Raw genomic sequence first — 26,931 nt, forward strand, 5'->3', positions numbered from 1 at the left:
AAAGATAAATATAAGGCATTAAAAAACCATATACAATAGATAAATCCATGTCAGGCATCAGGTTAACATGGAAATGGATGTTATAATTACAAATGGGATTGAGTAAAAATTAAGAGATTTAGGAGAAACTGCTGTGCCACCTTTAAAACAGATGATTTTATAGTAGTTATAAATGGAAGAGAAAGCGAATTCTTTGGGGAAAAAAGAACACTATTGTGCTAGTTTGAAAACAAACCAGTGGGAGGCACCAAGTCAGAATAACAATTTAATGGAAATTAAAGAAAAGGGGAAAAGAAAAAAAAAGGTAAAAGAAAACACTGTCAAACTGACAGAGTCAAGGTACAACCTGACACCCTGTTAGGCAGGGTGGTGGTAGCAGTCTGGTAGAATGGTGGCTGCAGTCCTCTGAAGCAGTGATCCTGTAGTAAAACAGTCTGCTCTTCCTCAGGAAGTCCAATGGTGGCTGTGTAGCTCCTGCCCTCTGGAAATCCAGTGGGAAGCCAGTGTCTCTGGTGTTCAGCCTCAGCTTATATCCACGATGGGATGCTTGGTTCCTCCCTCTGGGTGGAGCATCTCACAATGGGGTAACGAGTCATGAGGCAAAGTGTTGATTAGGCTCATTAACAGAAGATAGTCCGGAGGGAGTTATCTCTGAGTCATGTGGCAGGACAATGATGGGCAATTAACAGAAAGATAGTCTGGGGGGAGGAGGCAAGGAAACACTGCCCCACCTGATTTCAACAGCTGATGGGGATGGTAATAGAATACACTGCAACCCAGGACAACTATGAAAACAGCTGTTAAAATTACTTATTTTCAAAACCAACAGGTTCAAACTTGCATCCGAAATCCTGAAGAGTAAGCTAAGGAGCCCTTAGGAGAGTTTGTTTTAGCCACACACTAACAAACTAAGAAGATAACAAAGGGTAGAAAACTGACTTTCTTTTTTTTTTGAAGGAAGGGAAGTGACTAAAGGGAAATTTGTGCCAGTTATCTGGTGCCTATCCTGAGCAAAAATAATGAAAGTCTACTCAAGACTACCAAGAAATAATTATGTTCAACATGACCGAGACTAAGACACTACAAGCTACAAAAATATGGTTAAAGGTAATCAGCGTGTTTTCTGTAATGTTGGTCCTCTTGAGCATAAAAAGCACTAATGTTACGCTAACTTGGTCAATAAATGCAACTTTTTTTTCTGATAGTATAACTCAGATTTTTCCCAAGCATCTGATATAGCACCAAATGCCACACTGATTTTTACCCCCCAGTTCACTCAGAACCAGGGACATATTCTGTTTGCCAGTGCCTGGTTTAATGGGTTGGGAAGCCTGGCCACCACCATAATGCAAAACAGGTGCATTATACCTATATATAATATATAACATGTGGCCTTGGAAGCTGCTTACATGCCACCTTGCTCACTCACCCCTGAGAAGGTACCGTCTTTTTTTAAAAGGATTTTCCAGAAGAATCAAGATCTGGTCCTTCCTTTTAGCACAAAAAGGCATTTCACACAGTGTAGAATATTGCAATTCTGTGACATCATCAGATCACAGAAAATATCTTTTCATTTATTTCATAACTAATTATCTCTACTTCAGCTGAGACAATTGCTTTCCAGATATGAGTCCTACCAACATAAACACATTTACTGGGCATGCCTGTCAGTCTCTTCTGAGCAGCTGTGATGGTGTTTCTGCACCTCTTTATTTTGGAGAGGTGAAGCCTAGTCATGCACTCGAGTGTCGTGGCAGCTGAGAGCTTGCCTCGTTCCCCGCAGGCATTCACCAAACACATGCCCACACTCAATCCCACAGCGGCATCCCGCCATCAGAAGACTGCTGCTTTGCATGAGGATGTGAAAAGCCAAAACCACCAAAGGCCTCTGTACACAAGCATGCCATATCCCCCATTTGACAGCCTCCTTTTCCCTTTCCCTCCTTTCATTCGCTCACACTGCAGATTCACTTCATGTCTCTCTGTCAGGTCCTAAGCTGATATAAAAATATGATTTAGGTGAACCAAGGTTCCACACCTGGGAGAAGAAACAGCACTAGGACATGTTGAAAGTCAAAATTGGGAGCTTGATAAATACCCAAAAATATTCAAAAATATTCATTACAGTTGCCTCTACTTCTGCTTTCCTTCTCTCCCATACTTTACCCAGTCATTATTTCCACTTGCTTCTGATCTTTCCTCAGCTCATCTCCACACAGAATTCTCTGAAGATTACTTCAGGCTTTCTGTAAAAAAAGTTGATTCATAATCTAATTTTTAAGGGGCTAAATGTTGTTTCACTATATGTACCACCACAACTGTCACAGAGCATCCCTCTTGCAGCTGTATCATCATGTGCACCACTGAGAAAAGACTCAAAGACAGAAAATAAAAAATATTTCTGCTCACTGGCCAGTGACAATCACCATCACAGGGACCAGATTCTCTGCTTCCATGCTTGCGGACGTTTCTGAGTAAAGATGGGGCTCAGTGACCAAAAGGCTGAGCTTGGAAGCATAGCCACTCGCTGTCTTCCCACCAGAAGCTGTTGTGTATACTAGCAATTTCAGAGCCCACCCTTCAATTTACTCCCCACACTTGGAAAATTGAGAGGTTCATTTGCCTGGGAGAGATACAGAGAAATTTTGAAGCACCAGCAGTAGAAAAAAATCACACAGATGTTTTTTACTACACAGAAATAAATCTGTTTGCAGGAAGGTGGGAGGAGAATAGTGAATAAAAGCAAAAGTGCTGCGTTTTTGCACAACACCTCATGTTCGGCATCAAAGCTATTTTGCCATCAAGGATATACTTACATAAGCAGCAGCTGCTGCTCAGCAAGTCTGTTTTCCTTAACCACTTTATAATTGCTTGATTATTAATCAATCACATTGCAGTTAAATGTCAAAGAAATTGCAGTTCTGATTGTCCATTCATGCATGACAGTTTTATTCAGCGGGCTGCTTCCTGACAAACCAGTAGATTGCTTCTGCTGGCTCACAGACTTGAACACACAGCCTCTCTGATGCTGACAGATTCCATCTGCTCCCCTTTAATTAACATCTAATATGTAAACCATCTAATACATGTAACACTGCATAACAAGGGATTAAGAAATAGAAGGTAGCTCTTCATCAAAAAGCTGTGTCATCCCTTAGGATCTCATTACGAAGAATAAATGGTACCAAAATGTAATGGGAACTGCACACTAGTGGAAACAGCACATGTAGGCAGTCTCACTGAAACAAGTATGAACATATATGGACACAGAGACAAAATAAAGTGGAAGGTGTAGCAGCTTTCATAGATGGATTCACATTGGTACTGCTCCAGCTCAGACATCAGCTGATTTAATGCAATTACAAGGAAGAATGGGATCCACTCATTTGTGTTCCCAATTATTGCCAGTTAGATAAGAAGCATTGTTTCTATAAGACTCTGGTGCAATCCATTAAACCCATTAAAAGTGCTAATTAGCTCATGTTCTACAAATGAAAGTGTCCAGACAGCACTTTGCTGTCTAATACCTGCCAGCAGGCAAAAGCTGGGGGTGAAAATATACAAAGAATAGCTTCTAGGTAAGCCCTGCAACAAAATAAAGATGTCAAAAGTAAGGGAGATAAAATGCTCTTCTGCATAACAGCAGCTGATGAACAGGCATGAAATTTATGTGGCTGGGGGACAGGGCTTGCTGAGTTATGTGAAAGGTCAAGGCTGCTATGTTTTCATGATAACGTCTAAGCAGAACACAAGCATTTGGAGAGTCTCATCCACACCTCTATCTAGTGAGTTACATTAAACTCATACAGAACAGCTGCAACAAGGCTTGCAATGCTCAACAAAGGGCAGGAAGATTAGACACCTCGATAATAAGACATGAAAGACCCTAATGGCAAGAGGAGAAGGGGAACTGTGTTCACTAAACTGCAGCAATGACAGAATCATTATTTGAAGCCTCTGAGAAACTGAAAAGAGGGGGGAGGGATGAACTGAGGGGACAGTGTGAGATCAGCACCTCCTGGCAGGTTTGGCCTTTAGTTTTCTGCAGCATGTGAGCTACAATCTTGTGGTACAAGCTCTTGAGCTAATAATATTGTTCTAAGTGGTACCAGTTGCTCTCCATTTGCTCAGAATGGATCTGGAAGGCCAGTCTCTGAAAGTGTGCTCACATGTTTGCTGAGCAGGTCTTGGAGAGGAGAGAGGAAAGAAGTGCTCACATGTCTTTAAGGTTCATATGTATTTATTTGCACTTCCCTCTTTCCTGCTCTCAGTTTTGGGAGGCATGTAAACAAACACCTTGCTCCAACCCTATACAAGACAGCACAGGAGCCCCTCATTCACAGCATTTTCAGTGGGGGCTGGTCAGAAGATTGAGTTGAGGAAGAGGGTTTGTATGGGATCTGTCCCGTCTGGGACTGATTGTTCAGACACTGACTGCTGTCATTGAAGTGGAAAGAAAAACGGGATTGCACTTGAGACAGGGCAAATACACGAGCCCACTTTAGCATATGCCTCACATCTCTCTTTCTTAGAGCCTGGGTGCCTGATAGAATTCATATTTAAGAATCAATGAAAATAAATACATTTCATGAAGACTGCAGGCAGATGATAATGAAGCGCCTCACAAGACACATGCCAATGTCACCAACTACCCCAAAGTGCAGAGATACAAACTTACAGCTAGAAAATACCACTGGTCATATTTGCTTTGTTTTCTGTCCACTTATCTCAACTTCTCTGTTTACACCACTGATGTTTTTCAATGCTGGAAGGGTGTATTTTTTGTCAGGTGATGCAGATGATCTGTCTGTTCATGCCTGTCCTCTTCACTCTGGTTAATGGTCATGTTTACACTGTTGCAAAGGCAGTGTCTAAACATTCCTTAATAAAGCACATCAATATTGTGACAAGACACACATTTCACTTGCCTGAACTATGTGCTGTTATCAGGCATTACATACTCCGTGCCTATCTGTAATTTAGTATTGTCTTGAGAAAATACCTGAAGGGTAAGCAAAAATAAAAGCCCTAGTCCTGATCTTTATTCAGTTCTTCCTGAAATAGGTGGGTTTTCCAGTTATTTTGTTAATGTGCTAAATGTTAATTGCTTTCCAATTCTATTGTTTTCCCTGAATGTTTTTTGAGAGAATGAACCTGTACTCAGTTATTTTGCTGAGATTTGCTTCATAGTAGCTTTAACATCAGTCCTGGATTTCCTAACCCTTTTCTTTTTCCTTTTTTCCTGTCACAGGCCAAATCCGTTAGATGGATACACAATCATTTAGAAGCCATTAAATCTTACTTCTGAGAAGAAGTGCTCTAGTTAGAGTTTCACTCTTATCTCTGTTTCTGATCAGAGGAGGAAGTCCTGTTACAGCGATCCTGCCTTGAAGCCTTCCACCGGCATCACGCTCTGCAGGAGAACACCCATCCTCCTCTCCACACCCCTGTGGCAACCAAAGACCCTGCTAAAGCAAGCACTGATTATCTATCTGCTTGATCTCCATGTTTGCTCCCTTGGGAGTAGTCAGCTTGCAGCAAACAAGCTGAAATCCAGATTTGCTGCAGCAGAGCCTTGTTCCAAACACTATCCCAGCCACCATAGGACAATTTCTGGGTTTGAAGCCATACTCTTAAGGGGAGGAACCTTACACTTGCACTGGCTAATGGGTGATGCACTTCAGTAAGGCAGGGGAATAGAAGTTAAAGGAGGGCTTTCATAAAGATGAAATAAATTAATTAGAATGGTACCATAGACTAGGTAGTCCAAACAGACGTGTTGGGGACCATCAGTCCATAGGTTATCAAGTCTTCACTTGCTTTCTGATCAGCTGCTGCATTCATAACTGCAGCCAGAGGAACCCCTCTGTGTGAGTCCGAGGGACTGGGGGGAGAGGAAGGGAAAGAGTTTGTTAGAAACCAACACCTGCAGTGGGAGTAGAGACTGGAGGAGATGGCCAACCCAACCTCACCATCAGGAGCAGAGGAGGAACAGGAGTTTAAGTGGATAATGCCATGAACAGCAGAAGCCATGCAGAGAGGTTTTCTGTGGCTGCCTTGCATGGATTTTCTGCTCCCTAGTAATCTGGTTGATTTTATGCTCAAATTACAGCATTTGCCTTTGGGGAGAATACTAATGTTGGTGTGATTCCTACGTTTATCTGATAGCTTTCTCAAGATTTAGGAGTATTGTGGGATGGACCCATCTTAAGTCAGGAGTCCTATATCATGGCAGCATCCATTCTTCATTCAGATGTTTTTGAAATGGACAGTAGCATGTAAAGAGCCACACATACTGACTAGGCAGAGTTTGCTTACAGAAATCCTGCTTTTTAGCAAAACAGGTCGCACTTGTAATCTATCAAGTTTCATGAAAGGCTGGAATATAGCTTTGGGGAAAGGTCTCACTCAACCCTAAATTTTGACTACTTATTTTCATATTGATTTAGCTTTTTTCTTTTTTTTAATTGAGCTTTTACCTCGAGGCAATTTAACTCAATTGTATACCTTAATTGTAATATTATGTCAGTGGAAGGGAAAACGCTGTGGTGATATGTCAAAGAAGTTTTACAAATTGTTAAACAAAATGAAGAGATATTTTCCAGATTATAAATTGTTCGGGGTTTTTCTTTTATTTAAAAAAAATATAACCTTTGCATTTGAGCAGAGTGAAAGCAAGTTGAACTTGTACAGAAGAGAAGTAGCAGAGAAGTTGTCAGCTCCTGTGTTTCAGGCAGGATCACTAGTGGATTTCAGGCATTTCTGTCTTATTTAACCACCATTAACTGCAGCCTGGAATGCTGAGACTATGTGTAGTGAAAGCAAAGAGTGTAAATTGGGCATGATAGAGATTTCTTGATGCAGGAAGGAAGTAACATAACACTGAACACAGCTCAAATTGCACTGTGAGAACAGAATGAACAAGCAAACCAGGTCTCTGTCACAAGACAACAGAGAAAAAATGATAATTAAAAAAAGGTATAGAAGGAAAAGAGTAATGAAATGTCTCCCTTTTACTTACTAAATGGATCTTTTGAAATACAAGAAGAATGGATATAACTTTAAAAACATGTTATGCTTTACTTAAAACAGCAAATTAAACAATTATCATATTGAATTCAGTGAGAAAAATTTTATGCTTAAGTGCCAAAGTCTTTTTTCCAAAAGTTTTCAGGAATACAGCTCTTGTCAGCTCTCAGGAACACTTATATTCAGAACTTCAGAGAACCCAACACACCCAGTGAGTAGGAGTTCAGCGTGTAGGCCCCACTGGGCAATTAAATGCCTAAACCCTGCTGACCTAAAGTTTCTGCAGTGTATTTTAATATGGAAAAAGCTTCTTGAAGCTCTGTCTTCAGGTTTATGACATTATTGGTTGCTGAGGTTCGAGCAAAATTCTTAGAAGCATACTTCTCTAAAAACCATGTATCTTTTTGCAAGGGTGTGTAGTGATAGGACAAGGGCAAATGGCCTCATTCTGAAAGAGGTAGATTTAGACTAGGTATTAGAAAGAAATTCTTCTTTGTGAGAGTGGTGAGGCACCAGATTGCCCGGAAAGGTTGTGGCTTCCTTGTCTCTGGCAGTGTTCAAGGCCGGGTTGGACAGGCCTTTGAACGACCTGGTTTAGTGCAAGGTGTCCCTGCCCATGGCAGGGGGTTGGAATTAAAAGATATTTAAGGTCCCTTCCAACCCAAACCATTCTATGATGATTCTATGTACCTTGCATCTCCTCAGTGTACTCCATACTGGGAGGTAAAAAGTGACTTTGAATGGGCCCTGGTAATGATCATCTGCTGTTCCTCTGCATCCCAGCAGACCAGCCCTTCTCCCAGCCCATCTTGCTTTAGGAAGTGTTTCCCCACTCTTATGCCCTGGTGATACATCCATCCTACCACACAGAGGCTCTGTGAGGGACGGATGGTCCCATGGATGCAGGTTATTGGTGCAGGGAGCCTTGGTGTCCAGCACACCCTGACATGTCTGTGGACCCCAGGAGAAGCTCCATGGTGGCATTTTAGCCTCTGTGAGAAAAACAGACACAGGGAGACTCAGATGCCAGCAGAAAGGGGACAACAAGAAGCAGACTGGCATTTCCCCCAGTTTTCTGTGACTGTGATTCTGTTTTTAAACCCAGAACACTGAACCTTCTCCTCAGAAAAAAATCTTTGGGATCTTACTCTCCACAGGAATTTTATAATTAACCCAGTTTTGCAATTAGGTTCACCTTCACTGAAACCAAGGGACTTAAAGAAAAAGATCTTTTTTATTGTACACTGGTAAACTCTTGTTTCCCTCGCAAATAATTTTTCTCCGAAGCGAGTGAAAAGCTCCTTAGGCTGACCAAGATCGCCTTTGCAAGCAGCCAGTTCAGAACTACCCTGACTTAAAAACATAAATAGGTACTGACCAGATTTACAAATCATTCTTTAGTCTCACTCACTCTTTTCAGAACAAAAAAATACTGTTTAGTTGCTCTGAGATGGGCAGCCTTGCTCAGATATTCAGCACCATATGAAGAATACTCCAGAGAAGACTGCCATCAAAGTCCATAGCACATCTCTTAGAGCTGTTATATTATAGACTCCACATTGTTTGTTGTATCCAGCTACACCATGCTACAAAAAAGCCTCTCCTTTTTGTTACATGTCACCTCATTTTACCTTCATAAAGAAATGTTTAGGTTTCTACCCTTTTGGACAAGACTGAATAATGTCACTTTTTATTTATGAACATATATTTTGAATTTCAACACAAGGACAGACCCAATGAACAGCTCTATTATACTTAAGAAATTGAATTTCTATTCATAAAGAGCTGAGTAGTGCCTGTTAGATGGTTTCCCATACAAAAACCACTGAATACCTCCAAATGAGGCTGACTGTATCAAAACACTAAAACATGAATAGGATTTCTTCTCAAAGGAAAGACTGAATCAAAGTGCAACTCTACTGATATATCTTCTAATACAGCTATTTACAGTCTAAGAAGTACCTTTACCTTGGCTTAGAATCACTCTGATTTCTGCTACCATGTTTTTGTCATAAATATGCACCTTATTATACTGAGGAAGGGCTTCTGTGAACTGTGTAAAGGGCACATTTACACACTAATTCTCCTGAATAGAATGTGATGTTTGCCATGAAATACAATACTTGCCATTTTTCAGACTTAAAGTATCTTAACTGTGTTCATATTTTTGTCTGCTAATACTCTCAAAAATATGTACGTGATCAGAAGTAACAAATCCTTGATAATGATTTTTCAAGAATTATTCAGGAAAAGAAGACTTAATTCCCCAGTTCAGGGACAAAACCAGTCTCTTGAGTGTCAGGTCTTAACCAAAACAATGGATAATAAAGGAGAGATAATATTGCGCTTTGTATAGAAGCCACATGCAGCCTTATCAAATTGTACATCAGATAACAAAACACAGCCTTAGGAGAAATTTTCAAAGATAGAAATTTGTCAGGGATGCGAGCACGTGTTCTAAGCAATACATATACTTGTCTTTTTTCCCAAGGAGAATTTTATCATTTGCAAGAGTTATGCAAAATATTAACATTGATCTGTTAGATCTTAATATCTCTTGTGTTTAGTTTGAAGTATAAGACAGTGTGCAGAATAATGGAAAGCCTGGCTCAGCAGCTGTAGCAAACCTTTGCTGAGGATGAAGAAGGTGAAGCACAGGCATTGCTAATTCAGCTCTGTGATGCACAAGGGTCACCTTATGCCCCAAAAAAGAGGTGACCCTGCCCCTCAGGATCCTGCTGGAAGGAGTGAGGATGCATCTGGAGTACTGTGTTCATTTTTGTCCTCAGTACAAGAGAGACAAGGAACTCCTGGAGCAAGTTCAGCACAGGGCTATGAAAATGATTAAGGGACAGTGCCTTCCTTTTGCATGAGGAAAGGCTGAAGGAGCTGGGCCTGTTCAGCCTCAAGAAGAAGTGACTGAGAGGGGACATCATCAATGCCCATCAGTATCTGAAGAGGAGTGCCAAGAGGATGGAGCCAGGCTCTGCTCAGCGGTGCCAAGCAATGGGACAAGAGGCAATGGGCAGAAACAGATGCACAGGAAGTTCCACAAGAATGTGAGGAAGAACTTCTTTACTGTGCAGGTGACCAAACAGTGGAACAGCTTGCCCAGAGAGGGGGTGAATTCTTCCTCTCTGGAGGTACTCAAGAACCATCTGGACACAATCCTGTGCCATGTGTTCCGGGATTGACCCTGCTTGAGCAGGGAGGTTGGATCAGATGATCCTCTGTGGTCCCTTCCAACTTCACCTATTCTGTGAAAAAACAGAAAGCAGTATCAAGGGCTGGCAAGAATATGGATGGTGGGTATCTGGTGTAACCGCTGGACTCTGCCTAGGAGGCTGCAGCTCCCTGTGAGCACAGCGGGGGTTACTTACGGCCGTGTGACTAGCTGCATCCCGGTGTATATTTTGGACAGCCCCTCGATCTGGCTCCAGCAGCTAGCAGTGTTACAACACAGTGGTTATGAAGGAGGTAGAGAAGGGTCTCCCATGAGGGTGGTAAGATGGCTTTATACACATTTTGTCCCCGCACCCTCGGAGGCAGAGAGAGAGAGACCTCGTGGTCTGGGTGTGGGGTGATTTTGTCAGGGGCCCAGGGGTGGTCCCTGGGCGGGGTTGGGGTACAGGAGCCAACAGGGAGAAACTGAGGGAGTGGCCAAGGCTAAGGCAGGGAACAGGGGGGACATGGCATCCCAGAATCAGGGGGTTAGCAGGCTACCACAGGTATTCTGCTGGGTTTTCAAAAAATGAAGCCCAAACAACCCATGCACTTACTAACAACTGATAGAGCACATATCAGTGAATAGGTTCCCTACTTCAGTCTGACATGTAAGTGAAGAATGGGTACTTTAGTGTAAAGTGAATATAAGCCCAGAGGAAGAGAAAAAAGTGGTTTTCTTCCCTAAGCTAAAGTTTAAAAGGCAAAGTTCTGTCATTTAGTGATGCCACAAACTTTTTTTGAAAGTTTCTGTTCAAAATGTTTAAGAAGATGTTTTACTTAAAAGGAGTTGTTGTCATTGTTGCTTTAAAAGATCTAAACCTCTCAAGTACAGTGGCATGTGCTTCAACAGCAAAGCCACTTAGAAACAGCAGTATTCCTGCTAATGGAAGTACTGTTCAAAGGAAGAACATTACTCCTTAGTTTTTCTCCACAGCCAGCATTTGCCAGAAGGGAAGAGACATTGACCTCTGGCTTTTGGTGGGTAAATGTAAGATTACATTTAGCAAGCGAAAGCCAGAAGTGTTTTCTATGGTGCTTTTTAGTTAATGGCATCTGCTCTGTTAAGACAGTGGCTGTTTGTTGTTCCTGCTACTCTAAAATATATATTTTGGTGACCAGACTGATTTGCTAGGTTTCTCTGAGTGGCAAGAGCCCATGGTGAATATTCATGTCCACCTGTTTCACTTATTTTCTGCACATTATTAATATTTATTCTGACTTATGAAAATTATACAGAATAATTTATTAAAAGTTTTATTAGATGCAGAGTAATGGAGGCTGGGATCAATTACAGGCAGCTAGAAGGCGAGTTATTGCCCACTGTTAATTAATCTGCCAGTGACTACTAAACCCTTGCTATACCCCACAGAAATTTTAATCAACTTCCTTGTAAATTCCCATTACCTTGCAGTAATTTTTGAACAGAAAAACCACAATTTTTTCCCTGTGTTTCCTCTCCTCAAGGGCATAGCAGGACTGGAGAACTAGCTTTTGCCTGTAGGAGGCCTTATTTTAGGCCCTTTATGTGCCACAGGTTTCCTGTCTGTTCTCACAGACATTGCACAAGGTCAGTCCCAGGCCTTGGGGGCTGGAAGTAGATTTTGTGTGCCCCGTGGGACCCAAGGAGTTTGGTGCCATAGGATAGGAACAAGCCCCGCTAATGAGGTAATCTGCCTCTGGATTTCTGCTACCTCATGCAGAAACTCTGTGCAGTCCAAAGTTTCATAGCCCTACATCATGTCACTCAAGGTGTATCTTCTTGGGTGGGAACTGGAATTTGCTCTCCTCAATAACAGTATAGAGACTGAGTTAGGGAGTGGGAGGTCCTTGAGAAGGTTCAAACCTTAATGTCTAGCCCCTAGGCTCTGCAGGAGTGCATCTACCCTTCACAGTCCCTGAGGGGCTCAGCTAGGAACCCAAGGGATCAGCAAGACCCAAGATCATGCAAGCAGGAGCATGACTCTTTTGCCAGGTAAGTTCATACACTCAAGATCAAAATAAGAAAGGAGAGAGATGTCTTCTCTGAACCCTGATTCCTACCAAAATCACTCTTGATGAAAAATAGATATGCACTTCAAGGCCAACAGCCAGAGCAGAGGGCTTTCTCTTCCTGCTTCACTCATCTGCAAAGCACAAAGTTATTTTCACTCTGGCTGACCCCATTAACCTGGTAGTCCTTGCTGAACAGTGACAGAACCTCAGTGCAGGTATGGACAGTCCTTCTGACAATTGTAGGTTTAAGATGCATTTTGCATGATGAAAACACTGCTTATTACACACTACCCAATGTGAAGTAGCATTTTCATGCACTGATTTTACAGCCATCACCACAAGTGGTGATTTTGGTTCTCCTCAGGCTTCCTTAAGTCAGCATCAGCAAGAAATTTCAAAGGTGGTTTCAGTTTCAGATTAGCCAGATTTCTTCAGAGAGCCCAGCAAATCTGTAATTCACTCACCCAAAAGCAAAAGTGCATTCCAAGAGCTTAGTAAAATAGTGGTAATCTGCATTTCAGTCTCATTTTACTAAACACACAGATTATTTAATAAACTGTGGAAAAACCACTTACCAGTGGAAGTTCCCTGACAGGTAACGTGACATCAGTTAGGTAAAAAACATCCACTGGGTCACTCTCTGCTCCTGTACTTCAGAGGCCCACGAGAGACCCAAGCTTGTGCCACACTTGCTTTCTTGTTCCTCATCTGGTTCCACTGTCACATAAACCATCCTGAGCCAGTAACAGCATTTGTTCCACATCACTGTTTGTAACTCATCCAAACTCATTAGCTATCCCACAGACTTCTCAACATCTTAAAAAATGGTCTCTTTTATTAACACACTAATGACCAGAAACAGTGGGATTCAACTTTTCTACATGGCCACATCCATCCTGGTACCACACAGCTCCAGTCACCTCAGATAGATGCTGGTTAGCTCAGTCTTCTGAAATTTAGTAGCAGGCTGATTATAAGGGAATTGAAAATATTTATTTGAACAATTCAGGAAATAAACCAGTGTGGACAGCCTAGTACAACAGGACTACTAAGCTAAATAAAAGGAAAAGAGGAGGAGCTGCTACCGCTGAATATGTGTTGAATTCAATCTTGCTTCATTTTATTTTACTTGAAATATATCAGAACTTTGGTATATAAATTATCAGTGGCAGTCTAACTGTAACCAGGCCCTGATTATTTCCAAGTTCACTTCTGTTTTTAATTAACAGAACTGTTAAAGAAGTTGCACTCTGATGGTGGAAACTATTTCTGTTTGTTCTGTTTGAGCTTCACTGTGATTCTTTAATTATTAAACTTACATCAGCATGTGAAGGAGTGTTTTACAGTGTGATTGTAATTCGATACGATTATTCAGTGGTAAAGGCTTTGAAGTGTGTCTTGCCTCACACACAATTGCTTCAGAAAAGAAGGAATTAATTGTCAGCTCTCTGGATAGTCAAAGCTCAACTCTGACCTAAGACATGAGCATTTGTGATGAGGCTTGTTTGCCTACTCTTAACTCTCTGATGCTGCTTTGAGATTCTCTAAGGCGCCGGAGAAAGCTGTGTGAGGCTGGCAGGCACAGGAGCTACAGATCTTTTTCTGAAGCATTAGTGGGTCAGGTTGTCAAAACAGTCTTTAGATGAATTTTGGAAAAAGTTACAGGCTAGATTGAATATGCCACTGAGGGAGATGTGTATGTATATTCACTCCTGATGAATATTGCTTAAATCGACTTGGGAGGAGGTAAAGTTGTGATTTTTTTCCTTTCTCTACCAACATCTCATCATCTGGTAAAGAACCTGGTACCCCAAACTCTGTATCTCCATCCCCTTTCTCCTTTGGGAGGGGATCCCCTTCTTCCCCAGCCCAGGTATCCAAGTAATTTTCTTACTGCTAAGTAATCCTATCCACAGGGGGGATTTTGGCATTAGCCTGTTTACTTTTTTCTCACTCAGCCCTACACTGGAAGGGTTAGTGTGAAAATGAACTGCAAGTGAAAAGTGACAAAATGGGTCTCTGGCTTACAGTTTCAGGCTGTAGGTCAGGCTCAGCACACACAATGCAGTCCCTTGGGTTTGTTTTTGTTTTCTTTTTCCTTTTTTTTTTTTTTAACTCATTTACAGACAGCATAAGAATTTTAAGAATATGTAGAATGTCAAAATTGGCACCTCTAATCCTTCTCAGAAAAGGGAAATGGTTTTTCTGCAGCTCCCCATCCTCCTCTATCTGGATTAGCCACGGACAAACAAAAGCAGTGGATTTCCACCAAGGTTGGGTGCCTAAAGCAGGGCTGGGTGACATACAAGACAGGCCAGGTGAGTTTAATGTTTTGTCTGTTGATGCCTTGCCAGCAATACCGCTGTATCTTCAAAGGCACCATGTCACTCAGCCATCCCTCAGAAGGCTCAGTGCTCTAAAGATCTCTAAGTCGTTTTAAGTTAAAATAAGATCATATTGACAAAGACTACGTGTTTCACAACAGCCTCAGACCCCCCTCTCCTCTGAGTATGTGAGATTTTCAGGCCTACGTAGCCCTTTTTGAGGATGTACCCAACTCAAACTGGACCCTTGGAAGCCTTGCCGTGTCCAAGTTCTAGTCACTTTTTATCTCAGAAGTTCATAATCATAGTTGGGAACTATTTTTCCCTACTGCATCTTGTGCTTAGCTGGGACAACATCAGCTGATACAGCAGCAAACACCACTTGATGGCCACCAGGACCAACAGGACTCAGTCACGAGTTTCCATGTCTTCTCTGCATCACATGGAGCTTTCCACCTCTTGTGTTCTCATATAAATAAAATGTGACATTATAGTATTCCCAAATATTTTTATTAGCAGGTGTCTTCATTGCAGGCATTCAGCAGCTTCTTCACAAAGTGCACAGAGGACAAGGGCTTGATCCAACAAGGGGAATATATGCCTTCATTTCCCAGGGCTCAGAGTGGCTGCACTGCCTGAGAGGGATAACCATTAAAGCTGTTACGGGGTAATGAAACTGTCTCGTATCTGAGAGACATGCCAGCTCACTGGCAGGTCTGCCAGTTAGTGCCAAAACACAAAAGCATTTTTGTGCCAGTGATACACTCTGGGTGAGTTCAGAAGCAGAGAACATTGCTGGCAAATTTGTTTTGAGGAACTCAGAAATTATTGTGGAAGTACCAGATTAGCCGAGTGCTTGCTGTACCTCTTGTGCTGGGACAGCTGTGCACAGAAAAGCTCACAGCTTGGTTATTATAAATCAACATCCCAGAAGAACTGCTACACCATGGAACTGAAATTGGCAGGACACTTCAGAAGCTAATTTTAGTTAATACAGCATTTTAAACCTTTTATTTGGGGGTTATTTGTTCGTTTTTAGTTTTTTTTAATAACTCAATAACAAGTTTCAGTGGTTCTATTCCTTTTCCTTTTGCATACATCAACCAGTTTTAGGACAATTACACCAAAGTTTATCTTAGGCAGCTGCATCTTAATTGGATATATGGTACTTTTACCTTGGCTACCATGACCAAAAAAGAATTAGATTTTTACAGAGTTCTTTAATAAGAGACACATTTTACCAATGGAAAACAACACTAAAATGTTGCCAGGTAAAATATTTTTTTCATTAGAATAGAGAGACAGGAAAAGAGAAAGCATCTTTTAGGTACAGGATTAAACACAAAGAAAAGCTGAATGCATATATATGTACTTGTGTGCATATTTGTGTAAGTTAAAGGCTTTAAAAAGAACAATTATTTGTAAAGCAAAATCAAACTAAAAACTGCACAAAAAATTGTAATTTCTCTGTTTTTTAACTAAAATTCTTCATTATGTTCCTATTAAAAACAGTCACTGATAAGCACATTAACAAGTAATTGAGATGGTCTACTGCCTGTAATGTGAATGAAAAATCAGTATTTTTTCCTTATTCCTCAAAGACTTTATATGAAGATGATTAATCAGTGTCTGATGCTAAGCTTTTGTCCCTTTCCTGCCTGTGTGTGACATATTACAATAAGAAGTAGAACTAAACTGCAGTTGTCCAGCTGCATCAACAGAGGACATTTTGGGATGTGCTATTCTTGCTCTCTAATTGTAATAATTGACCAGAAGCCCGAGATTTTTTAGGTTGTTAGGCGCTAGTCCCCTGGAAGTCCTGGAGTTTAGGAACCTACATCAGTAAAATATGGCAATGATGGAGAGGGCACACAAACATAGCTTTTGAAATCTGGAACAAATTGATTTCTAAGATTTCTCCACACAGTGTCTTCCAAATGCAGAGAACATCTGCACTGCCAGCACATCAGGTCTATATTCAGCAACCTGCCTGTGCACTGGCTCAGTCGCCTTGCAATAACATCTAGGAAAGTTCTGGGAAGATCCAAGGCTCGTCTCTGTCATACCAGTCTCCAAACCAGCCTCACAAGCTGCCTCCTCTCTGGGCATGAGAATGATTCCTGATGAACATGGACCAAGCCTATCTTTGCACTTGGACACATAAAACTGTCCTTGCTCAAGTCATAGTCACTTAGGTCAGCTTATTTGCACAAAACCAGGGTCAGTGCTTACAGATAAGTAAAGCACTGAAGATGCTGTTGAAAAGGCTGGAGGGCTTAAGAACTTGTAGTTAAACCCCTGAGCTGTCACAGAGGATGTTTGGTTTCACTTCTTATCATAGAATGAGTTGTTTGATATCGGACAAGTCACTTTTTTTTGCTATGCATCTACCTGTAAATCAGAAGTAACATCCATGGTCTTCAACCCAATCAACTTTAAGCATGATCTTTGCAGAGGCAGGAAAAACTTTGTGCTGAGTATTTGAATACACACTTGACTTTTTCCAAATGAAAGAGGCAGACTAAATAGGCAGGGCTGGGAAATGATCCAAGACACCTCACACAGCAGTGGAAGCCATTTATCTTCACTTAACTCACTTTCACACCTATGTCTCCCCTATTCTTTAGGCTCTGCTCTGTATAAGCAGTAAATTGGGGTAATAGGAACCAGTAAAGTTTAACCTTCCCTGGCAGAAGTCAATGGCAGTTTGTGAAACAACTTTCCACGGTGCCACCTCTTGCAGTTCATCCCCTAGAGTGTGCATTTGACACATATTTGTTTTGAGGGGTTTTAAGCCGTAAAGATGTATGAATACCAGCCATCCACTTAATCTTGCCTGTCAGAGATGGGTTACCAGGCAGGAGGGATCTTGGGCTCTGACCTACTAGGGCTGGCCACATTTGTGACTTAATTGAACAGACCTGAGACATGAAACAACTTCTGTAAGTCACATGGCACAGTTCATTTAGTCAAAAGAGAAAAAAAACAAACCAGGAAGCAAGAAAATTTATCCGATGGTTATGTTTAAGGGAGCAAGGAGCAAAGGAAAGAGACAGAGGACAGGAAAGGGGCAAGTGAAAAGCCATTGCTTCCTTCAGGATGCACAGTAATGTTTGCTGTGGAGGCAGGAACCAAATTCTTCTTTTTATAATCAGCATAATCCACCAGAAAAAATATATAATTCCTTGTAACTGAACGGCTGTCTCACAGATGGATGGTGTAATGTGTCCCTTGCTTCCCTCGCTTCCCTCCCTTCCTTTCTTTCCCTCACTGGAAGTTCCTGTAATTGTCACTTTGTAATGTATATTCCAGCACATGGACATGCAGAATGAAGGCTACATGCTCATTTTGCACTATAAATGATGTGTACTGCCTTGTGTCACAAACAGTAAATCCTTTATACCGAAAGTCTGTTCATTTTCACACCATTCACTTGTTCAGTAACAGTTGTCCAGATTTTTTAATTCAGCTCCTTCCACTAATCCAGCAACTGCTGGTCTTAGACAGGTGCAGGGATCAAACAGGCTCAATAAACTGAAACATCTGGCCTGGAAATGATAATAGGCCCTTTTACTCTCCAAAGCAGAGAAGGAATGCAGAGTTTTCAAATGTTAAATCATGCAATTAGCCCTTGTAATATTATTTTTTTAAAAAATTGAAACAATAGTGTTTTCTATTCAGGGTTTCATTCATTACATAGGTCCTGCTCTCCTCTTTGGTGCAGGAGATGCCAGGCCAAAGAAGTCAAAACATCATCTACTAATAATAAATTTTTTAAAAACTTAACAAACCAGACCTGCCTCCCCTCCTTCACAATCAGTCATGTCAAGAGGCCCATCCATGCAATAAGCCAAAAACTAATTCTGTAGAAATGTTTGGGAAGACCTATGCCCCAGATAATGGAAAAATCCCTGTACAAGCCCAGTTTTGTGAAGCTGAGCGATCTCCAGCATGTGAAGACTGGTAAGAGAACAGAGTTCGTTGCAGACAATCACCCCATTATCTGGATGACACTGGGAGACAGTTGTCCTCATGCTCTATCTAGTGCAGAGACTATTATCAGGGCTAGACAAAACCTTTCAAACTCTGAAAATGCCACAGGAGTGTTTCTGTTCAAGGTTGTCCAATTTTGGAGCAGCTCTCACCACACTTGTGCCTGGATTTGGTTAGGCTGAGCCAGTGGTGGGAAGGCTCATCATGCTCTCTTCCAGGCACTGTTCCCAGCTATCCCTGGCTTGTACATGGCTGCCTCAGTGCCCTTGCAAACTAGAACCAAGACCTTCTGCAGGAAAGAAGAGTTGTCAGAACCTTTTATGGTTATGACTAAGGGGATGTTGTCTTCTGGCAGACCATGTATGTGACCAAGTATTAAGGACAGGTATGTTCCTTCTCCTGTATCAGAAAATAAGTTTCCATTTCTTGTTCAAAAAGTTCTCTTTGCTTTGGCTTGACTAAATAAAATTCTTTTTTAAAAAGTTTCAAACAGGCCTCACCTTGCCTACTGGCACTCATTAAATCTCATGTGAAGAGTTGGTATTTTAATCCAGCATCATTGCCAAAGTACAGTCTTGGTAACTCTGCACTGACCAAATTTTCCTTTACACTTGGAGCTTAACATGGCATGCTCTCTTGAGTAAACAGGAATGTTCATCTTGAGCCAGAGAAACTTGGAAGCCAGTCCTGGGTCCCTCTCCAGCCTTTGCCTCAAGTTTCCCGTGAGGTCTGAATGCCGGACTTTCAGAAGTGCTGTGAGCCTGGGTACGATTTGTTGGGCACATTTGGGCCCAGGATTCCAAAGGTATGTTCAGTACTTCTGACACACAAGCTAGCCTTATAAACCTTATCTGTGAATAGACTTCTCTTGAAAATACTGTCTTTAGGCTCTCGTAACTTCTGCTTTCAGGAAAGCTGGAATTGTAATAGAAACACAGCATATAGGCTCTAGATTGCCTACAATGCTGATGTCTTCTATAAGGCAACCATGTATAAAAGACCAATGTAATGAAAATAAACCAAGTGTTCCTCCTCATTTATGCAGGAAGAGATGTTGCAGTGTTCCTGCACTGCTGGCTGTGGAGGTGCAGCCACAGGGCCAGGGGCTGAATGCATGTCACAGACCAGGCCATGGTCTGCATTTCACTGTATGACTTCCCTCAAAGGTCATGGGCCTTCAGCTAAAAACACCCTACATCACTGTAGTGAGGATGAGCATATAGGTTTCCCTCAGTCACTGTATGTTGACAGTCTCTGGCAGCTGTAGCAGATCTGTGTTCTCATCCTGGAGTTGATAAAAGGGACTCATGAGCCAGGCAACGAGGAACTCAGGGAAACTCCTTAGTTTTCCTGAATTCTTGCACAGGTTTTCCTTAAGAGCACAAGGCTATGACAACAGGGATCTCTAAACACTAAGTGACTGTTCACCTGTGTTAATGGCACCTGTGTGATGTAAATGAGAGATAGAAACTAAAAAACTTAGATTTAAGTGAGTACTAGCCTTGATCAGCAGTGTCCCTAGGTCGGGGTCAGGCTCAAAGTAAACACAGCAAGAGACTTTAGCTCAGACCAGGGCTCCCAAATGCTGAGTTCTCCTTTCGTGACAGACCCTGGACAGTGAGCTTCACTGAGGAGAGAGAGGTGCTGTGCAAGAGTCTCCATGTGCTCCCAAAGGCATCATCCTCCCCTTGCTGCAGTGGGTGTGTCAGACCCAGGAGCAGCTACGGCATTCTGCAGCTGAGGGAGTTTGTGTTAAACCCTAAAGGGCAGGATTGCAACAGGCATCTCTCCCACCAGACCAACAGGAGAAGGTGGTAGACAGGTATCAACCAGCTTTATGCTCTACTCCCTCCTTTAGGAATCAGAGGACCAGAAGCTTCTGACCTTAGAAAATAAGCTGGACAGAGATATTTCTTTGAACAGGGCGGATGGTACATCCCTGTGTTATCTTTGCTATTCCTGGAAGCCAAAAAAATCCTCATGATTTTTGAAGGAATGATGCAATTAAGAGAAAAATTCTGTATGGCTACACATACAGCTGATCTCTCAAAATACTTTAAATATATAATTGCTGATTAGAATTTTAAAAGTTTCTCAAGTTGTGTTCACAATTACATTGTAATGATTTGTTTTGGAAACACAGATGAAGAAGTCAGAATTGTGTATATCATTAATTTTCTGATTTTGTGATGCTTCAGCTTCCTGTAAGTAAGTAAGCCAAGAATTTTTAACTTGAGACTAGTCTACCAATTCATTTCCTTTTACTGCTATGGGGCAATGAAATTCCTCAATACATCCTTTGTTGGTCTCCAGGATCAATCTGCAAGTCATGCCTACTTCAAATAGGTTAAGTGTTCAAAACCAACAGCCTATGGACAAATTTAAATTCTCAGTGAAGGAAGTTTATGCCTCAGGGATGTTAGCACTGGAGATAATGTCAAAGAAAAGTGCAGTAGAACAGTATAGCCTGTGCAAAAGGCAGGGGGAAGAAAAATTACTCTTCAGTCATATTGAGAATGCAGATGCTCAGCTTCTCTAATCTGGTTAATGGAAGTTGCACGGTCAAGAAAACTTATCAAAGCTGTATCAAGGTGTGTTTAAACATTCTGAAGGAGGAAAGAGAGAAGTAGTCTCTAGAAAAACATCTTTTCCTACCAGAAAACAGAGACCAGGCCTAGTGGTCATGGCTCCTAGTGGCATGTACCAGCATTTGCACATAATTTTGTAATTTGCCACATGAGTACATCTTATGCACTGAGGATTTACTTGATTTCACTTGATTTGTGTGGATGCAAAAAACTCACTCACCAAAAATAGAAAGATCAAGGTCATATATATTATTGACTACTAAGTTTAGGTGCAATATGAAACCAAGCCAGAGATGGTTTTTGTTAGCATATCAAAAAGCAGATAAATTTGAGTACACTTCATGAATTCCGTATTCTTTTTTACACGTTTGTTGAGCCCTACCACTATGTCCTTTTAAGTCTTCAGCTCACATGCTGACTTCTGGTACACTAAATCCATTCTATATGTCTGTTATAAATAGGGTACTGCACATACAGCAAATGCAGCCCCCACTACACACCCTTGTATGATCTCTTCAAATAGCACACATATTCTCACGCTATATTTAGTGCTACATCCACGGTAACATATCACCACATCATTATATACAAAATGTCTTCATAAAAACAAACATTGGAGCAGAGAAATAGGTCTCTTCAGCCTGCATTGAAGTCTGCCAAGCCACAAAGTCCTACCAAAATTTTTATTTCACTTAGTTTAATTCTGATTACATACATTTTTAAAGTGTTTCCTAGTTTGTGAAACTCCCAAGCGAATTCAAATGACAACAATTCTTTGCTGATATTACTCCAGATAGTGCTTCTACATTTGAATCCAGCAACATGAATGAGCTGTTCAGATAATTTTTATCAATGCATATTGCCCTCTGGTTTGAATTTTGAACTGTATGGATCAACATACTAGCAACTTGCACAACTAGTAAAGATGGAGCAGTCAATAAAAATGGAGTAGTAATCTCCTTCCAACCCTTAAGTCAGAAATCTGGACCAGGATGCTGCTCTTAGATATTGCAGCAACATAAATTAAGTATTGAAAAAGATATGAGCATGAGAAGAGGTACAGCAATACAATGCTGGCTGACACAGCAGTCTATAGACTGAGCACACCAGTGATTTGTCATCTTTCTTTTTTTTTTTCCTGTTGTAGGTATCACAGAATAAAGGAATCTTAAGAAGAGGCCTCAGGGAGGATAACAGCAGGGATATGAAGAAGCTTCCCCAACGTGGATAACTGTGTGGTCAAGAGCATCTTGAAACTGAGCTTGTAATGGCAGCAGGACACAAATGGAGATGGAAATTAATTCTTTGAGAGTGATTATGATCTGTTGACGCAGGTTAAAAAAGTCAAGAAAGGGACCTGAGTTTGAGGCCCTTAATGCAGCAGAACCATGGGGAATTGGTAGAGGCTACACAGGGAAGTGTTGTCCAGGGAACTTGACATGATAAGAAATGGTCTTTATAGCAACGTTGATGAGACAGGATGGTGTGTCTTCAAGACCAGCTGTCCTGGTTCTGGCCAGGATGGGGTTCAGTTTTAGCAGTAGCCAGGGGGGCATGACCAGGACACAGTTACTCCATACCACCTCATGTCATTTTGAGGGAATAGCAGAAGAGTCACATAGTGTGGCAGAGGGAGCTGTTGGCTATTTTTGGGTATTTTCCTTGGGATGTGAGCAATCACGTGCGAATCACTCACTTTTTCTTTCTTATACACTCTGTAATATTATTATTAATAATATTAATTATTACTATTAATATTAGTATTGTTGCCCTTACTGCTAATTTTCTTTTTTTTTTTGCTGTTTCCAGTAAATCATTCTTATCTCAACCTGTGATCTTTACTCTTTGTGCCTCCAATTTTCCTCTCCAGGCTGCTGCAGCAGGAGGGGGGAATGAGTGAGCAGTGCATGGTTTGGAGTGGTTCAGTGGGAACACTAAATTGGGGAATACCATTCCTAAACCACGACACCAGGTAAGATAATTTTGCAGTAACAGAAGGTGCATTGTGAACAGGAAAGGGTGCCTTTTTGATGAATCATACAGCAAAATGCCATCAGCTAAGGTACTCCTCTGTAGCACCTTAACCCAGCTGAAGCCCTGATGCTCTCTCCCCAGAGACTGGCACCACAGTCTGTGAAAACTTACAGTGAGGCTTTTCAGGGAACCAACACAGCTGAAAACCAAACCTTCCAAAACATCAGTTTTGTCTTAAAGCAGCATGACTCACTGAAGTGCCTGAGACATTTCACCAAGCACAATCAGAGTAAGAGAGGGAGAAAGAACATGGGACTGGCATCAGGGTGGGCACAGCAGCTACCAGGAGACTAAGGGTACGTTGTCTTGCATTCACTCCTCTGCCAAAAGCTGGGAGAAGTGGAAGGCTGAGAATGGTACTGACCACAGAACAGTAAGTTGGTACAGTGTTAGAAAAAGCTATAGAAAGTAAAAGAGTCATTTTTAGCTAGATAAATCCTGAAACAGTGACTAAACGTCCATTAAGTGTTGCAAGAGAGAGGAGACAAGATTTGAATGGACCTAGGCAGGAAACAGGTTAGGAATTAAAAGGCAGATCTGTATGTTACTGTTCAAGATGTCCCTGCCCTGAAAGCAACATTTAGAAAGATGAATTTCTTAGCTCCTACCTGCAGTCCCTTGTCTTTATAGCCATAATATTACCTTACTTCATCCCATTAGTTATGTTTTTTTTAAAGCCTATTATGGAGAATGAGTTGAAAGTCCCAAATTTCCTGTTATTATTGCTGTCATTTCTTCTCTTTGTTTTTTGCAAGAAGCCTGTTTTTAAAAATATTTTCAGCTGCTCCAAAAACAACTTAAACTGGGCTTAAACTCATTCCTTCTGGTAGTTAATTCCACCCAGAGGTTTCATCCAGTCATGCTTTTTCCTTAGTTACAAGAAGTTCTATTAGGCACCATTAGCTTTGTTGGCTTAAAAGAAACTGCTCCAGCTGAGATGGTTTCTAAAAAACTCAAAAGATTTTTCATGGAGGCTGAGATGAGAGCTTTAAATTTGCCTCAGAAACAAGGAAGCAAGTAGTTCTGTGGAACATACACACACTGTGGTCCCACTAAGAAGCACAGCTGCTGGCTGCTGTGCAGATCTTTACTTTGAAAAAAATTTCGAGTAACTCTCAAAGTAACCCCTCAAACCTAAAAGTAAGTAAAGAAGAAGTTAAATATTAAGGGCAGGAAGAAGTGTAGTGAGCAAACACGAGGAATGCTGTCTCATATAGCCCAAGACTTCAGCATGATAAATAACTCACCTAAGATAGTTTAAATTTAGATAATTGCAATTTCATGGGCTTCAAGATGTTATTTTCCCATCATGACTGAAGAAGTTTTCACAATGCTAAATTAAAAGCAAGCAAAGAAAACAAAGGATTTGTAAGTAAAATACTGAAATTCTATTAACCTTTTGTCTTAGAAGAAACACTCACCACAAACCTCTGACAGAGACATGTGCTGCCTTGCCAAAGCACTTCTTAGCCAACTACCCACAACATTACCCACATGCTCAGAGCTAGGCACCACACTTCTGCAGACGACAGCAGAGCAGCCCAGATAAAACCAGTATCAACCTACTCTGAGGTAGAAATCTTCTCTCACATGCCTCTTCTGACCTAGACCTGTCAGCTGCATCATTGACTTCAGCCCAGGAGGTGACCTCAGCCAAGTGGGTCTGGAACAGAAAGCTGGTCTAGTGCAGCTGAAGAAGACAATAGAGGGAAGCCCAACTGTTGGCCCCTGTATCAGTCTATATGTAGCCCAAATCACACTGCCTAAGGTCTTATTTCAGTTTTCTGTAGACCAGCTGCACTAGCCTTAAGATATTACTGCACCCCTGATGATTAGTTGCCATGTCCACTGCTGAGCATGTCTTGTGAAAAATCTGTCCTCTGCTTCAGGTTAAATTCAGCACATTCAATAAGGATGTAATTAGCTCTCACTGGTATCCTTCTTTGCAGGAAGCAGCTTGGGATGCATGTGGTTTGCATACAATTTGGAAAGGGCTGTCATTTAAATAAAAAATAAAAAATCATGTCTATTAGGAGAAGTGTTATAAGAATACTGAGATTTTTACAGCATTTTTTTCAAATATATCTGAGTGTATTTTACAGACAAGGTTCTTCTGAACTATATCAGCTTCTTCCATAAGTATATATTGTCAGACATGTGTACCCTGGTTCATAGGCTACCCTTGATCTGAGAAAGAAGTAAATTCACAACACATTTCAGAACACAGAAACAGACTTGTTTATCAAAAACTATCCTTCAAACCTTCACTCAGTTTATTTTTAGGACAAGGAAAATGCACTATAACTAACCCATTCATACTGTGGAATAAATTCTGAGATTGTTTCTTGTGCCCTCTGGAAAGTCTTCTTATGTACACTGCTGGAAATTGGAAGTAGAAGCTGAGCAGATTTCAGTAGCTGAAACCCTGTTAAGAAGCTGGTCCACTCCCTTTAATATCTGTTATCAATTTCTCAAAAAAAATTGTAGTATGGGCATCACAGTTGTAAACTTGTACTCAAATCTCAGTCTTTAAGTACTGGACTATCTGGCCACTAGCTCTCATGTATTTCAAGGGCATAATGTGACTTCTTTTCACTTTATGGTCCCAGTGGACTGGATCATGAACCAGCTGTGCCTGGCAAGCAAGGGCCCAGAGCAAGACAAGTGGCCTCAGCATCACCCCTCAGCTGTGGAAAGCACACGTAAGAGCATGTGCAGAGAGGTGCTTCCCAGAGTCTCATGTTCAGCTGCAGCAATTCCTCGCCGCCTGTTTTGTGTGTGTGTTTGTGTGTGTGTGTGTGAGAACCTTATTCCCAGATAGCAAAAAGCCTTTGCAGCCTGACAATATTAAATCTCTGAGCTAACAGCGTCTAGATAGAGGTGGTACATGAATCTGGCATGTCCTAGGGGTATCCAAGATAGCTACATGGGGCTATCAGATTAAATGCAGGATCAAGGCTGAGGAATTCCCAACGTAAATGATTCTTGATGCTCTTGTTCAGGCCTCTGAGCATATAGGATGCTGACCCAGAACCTCATCATCAGTAACTGCTGGCAAAAATATTTTCTCTGGTTAAAAATTCAAATTCAGACTATTGTTTCACTTGCCTTTTTCTTTTTCTTTTTTTTTTTTTTTAACCTGAAGATGCACTGGATGGGGAAGGAGAAGTGCCATGTGAAGACACAGGCTGTAGTATCAGCCTGGTGCAGACATCAGAACACCTAGCCATGAGAAGCAAAGTTTTATCAAACCAAACTTTGTCATCTTGTCAGCTCACCAAGATGGAATCTAAAAGAGAAAAGTTTCATTTTGTACTTGCTATTACTACTCAGTGGACCAGCATTCTCAATGTAACTAATAATTGGTCTTCTTCAATTTCAGGCCTCCAAATCAACCCCTGGAACCCTTCCTAGGGCTTTTTTGGCACAGACACATGGGGTTTTGTTTCTTGACCATGATAACAAGCCACAGAGTACAGAGAGATGTTTTGTGCTCTATGATTTTGGGACCAAAGTGATGCATTCAGACTGCCTGTTATGACACTCAGGTTGAAAAGGACTACTTCAGCTGCCAACTCTCTAAAGCTGCCAGATGCTGGATGAAGAAAGAAGTAAACATCATACAGGAGTTGCACATACAGAAATATGCCCTTCAGGTACAACCTCTCTCTCTTGCCACAAGGAACTGTGGTAGGCAGCCCACAGTGCTGGGTAGCAAGTTTTCTTTGCACATATGGTTGTCTCCT

This window comes from Corvus hawaiiensis, chromosome 3 (assembly GCF_020740725.1).
Source record: "Corvus hawaiiensis isolate bCorHaw1 chromosome 3, bCorHaw1.pri.cur, whole genome shotgun sequence".
NCBI classification, from domain to species: domain Eukaryota; kingdom Metazoa; phylum Chordata; class Aves; order Passeriformes; family Corvidae; genus Corvus; species Corvus hawaiiensis.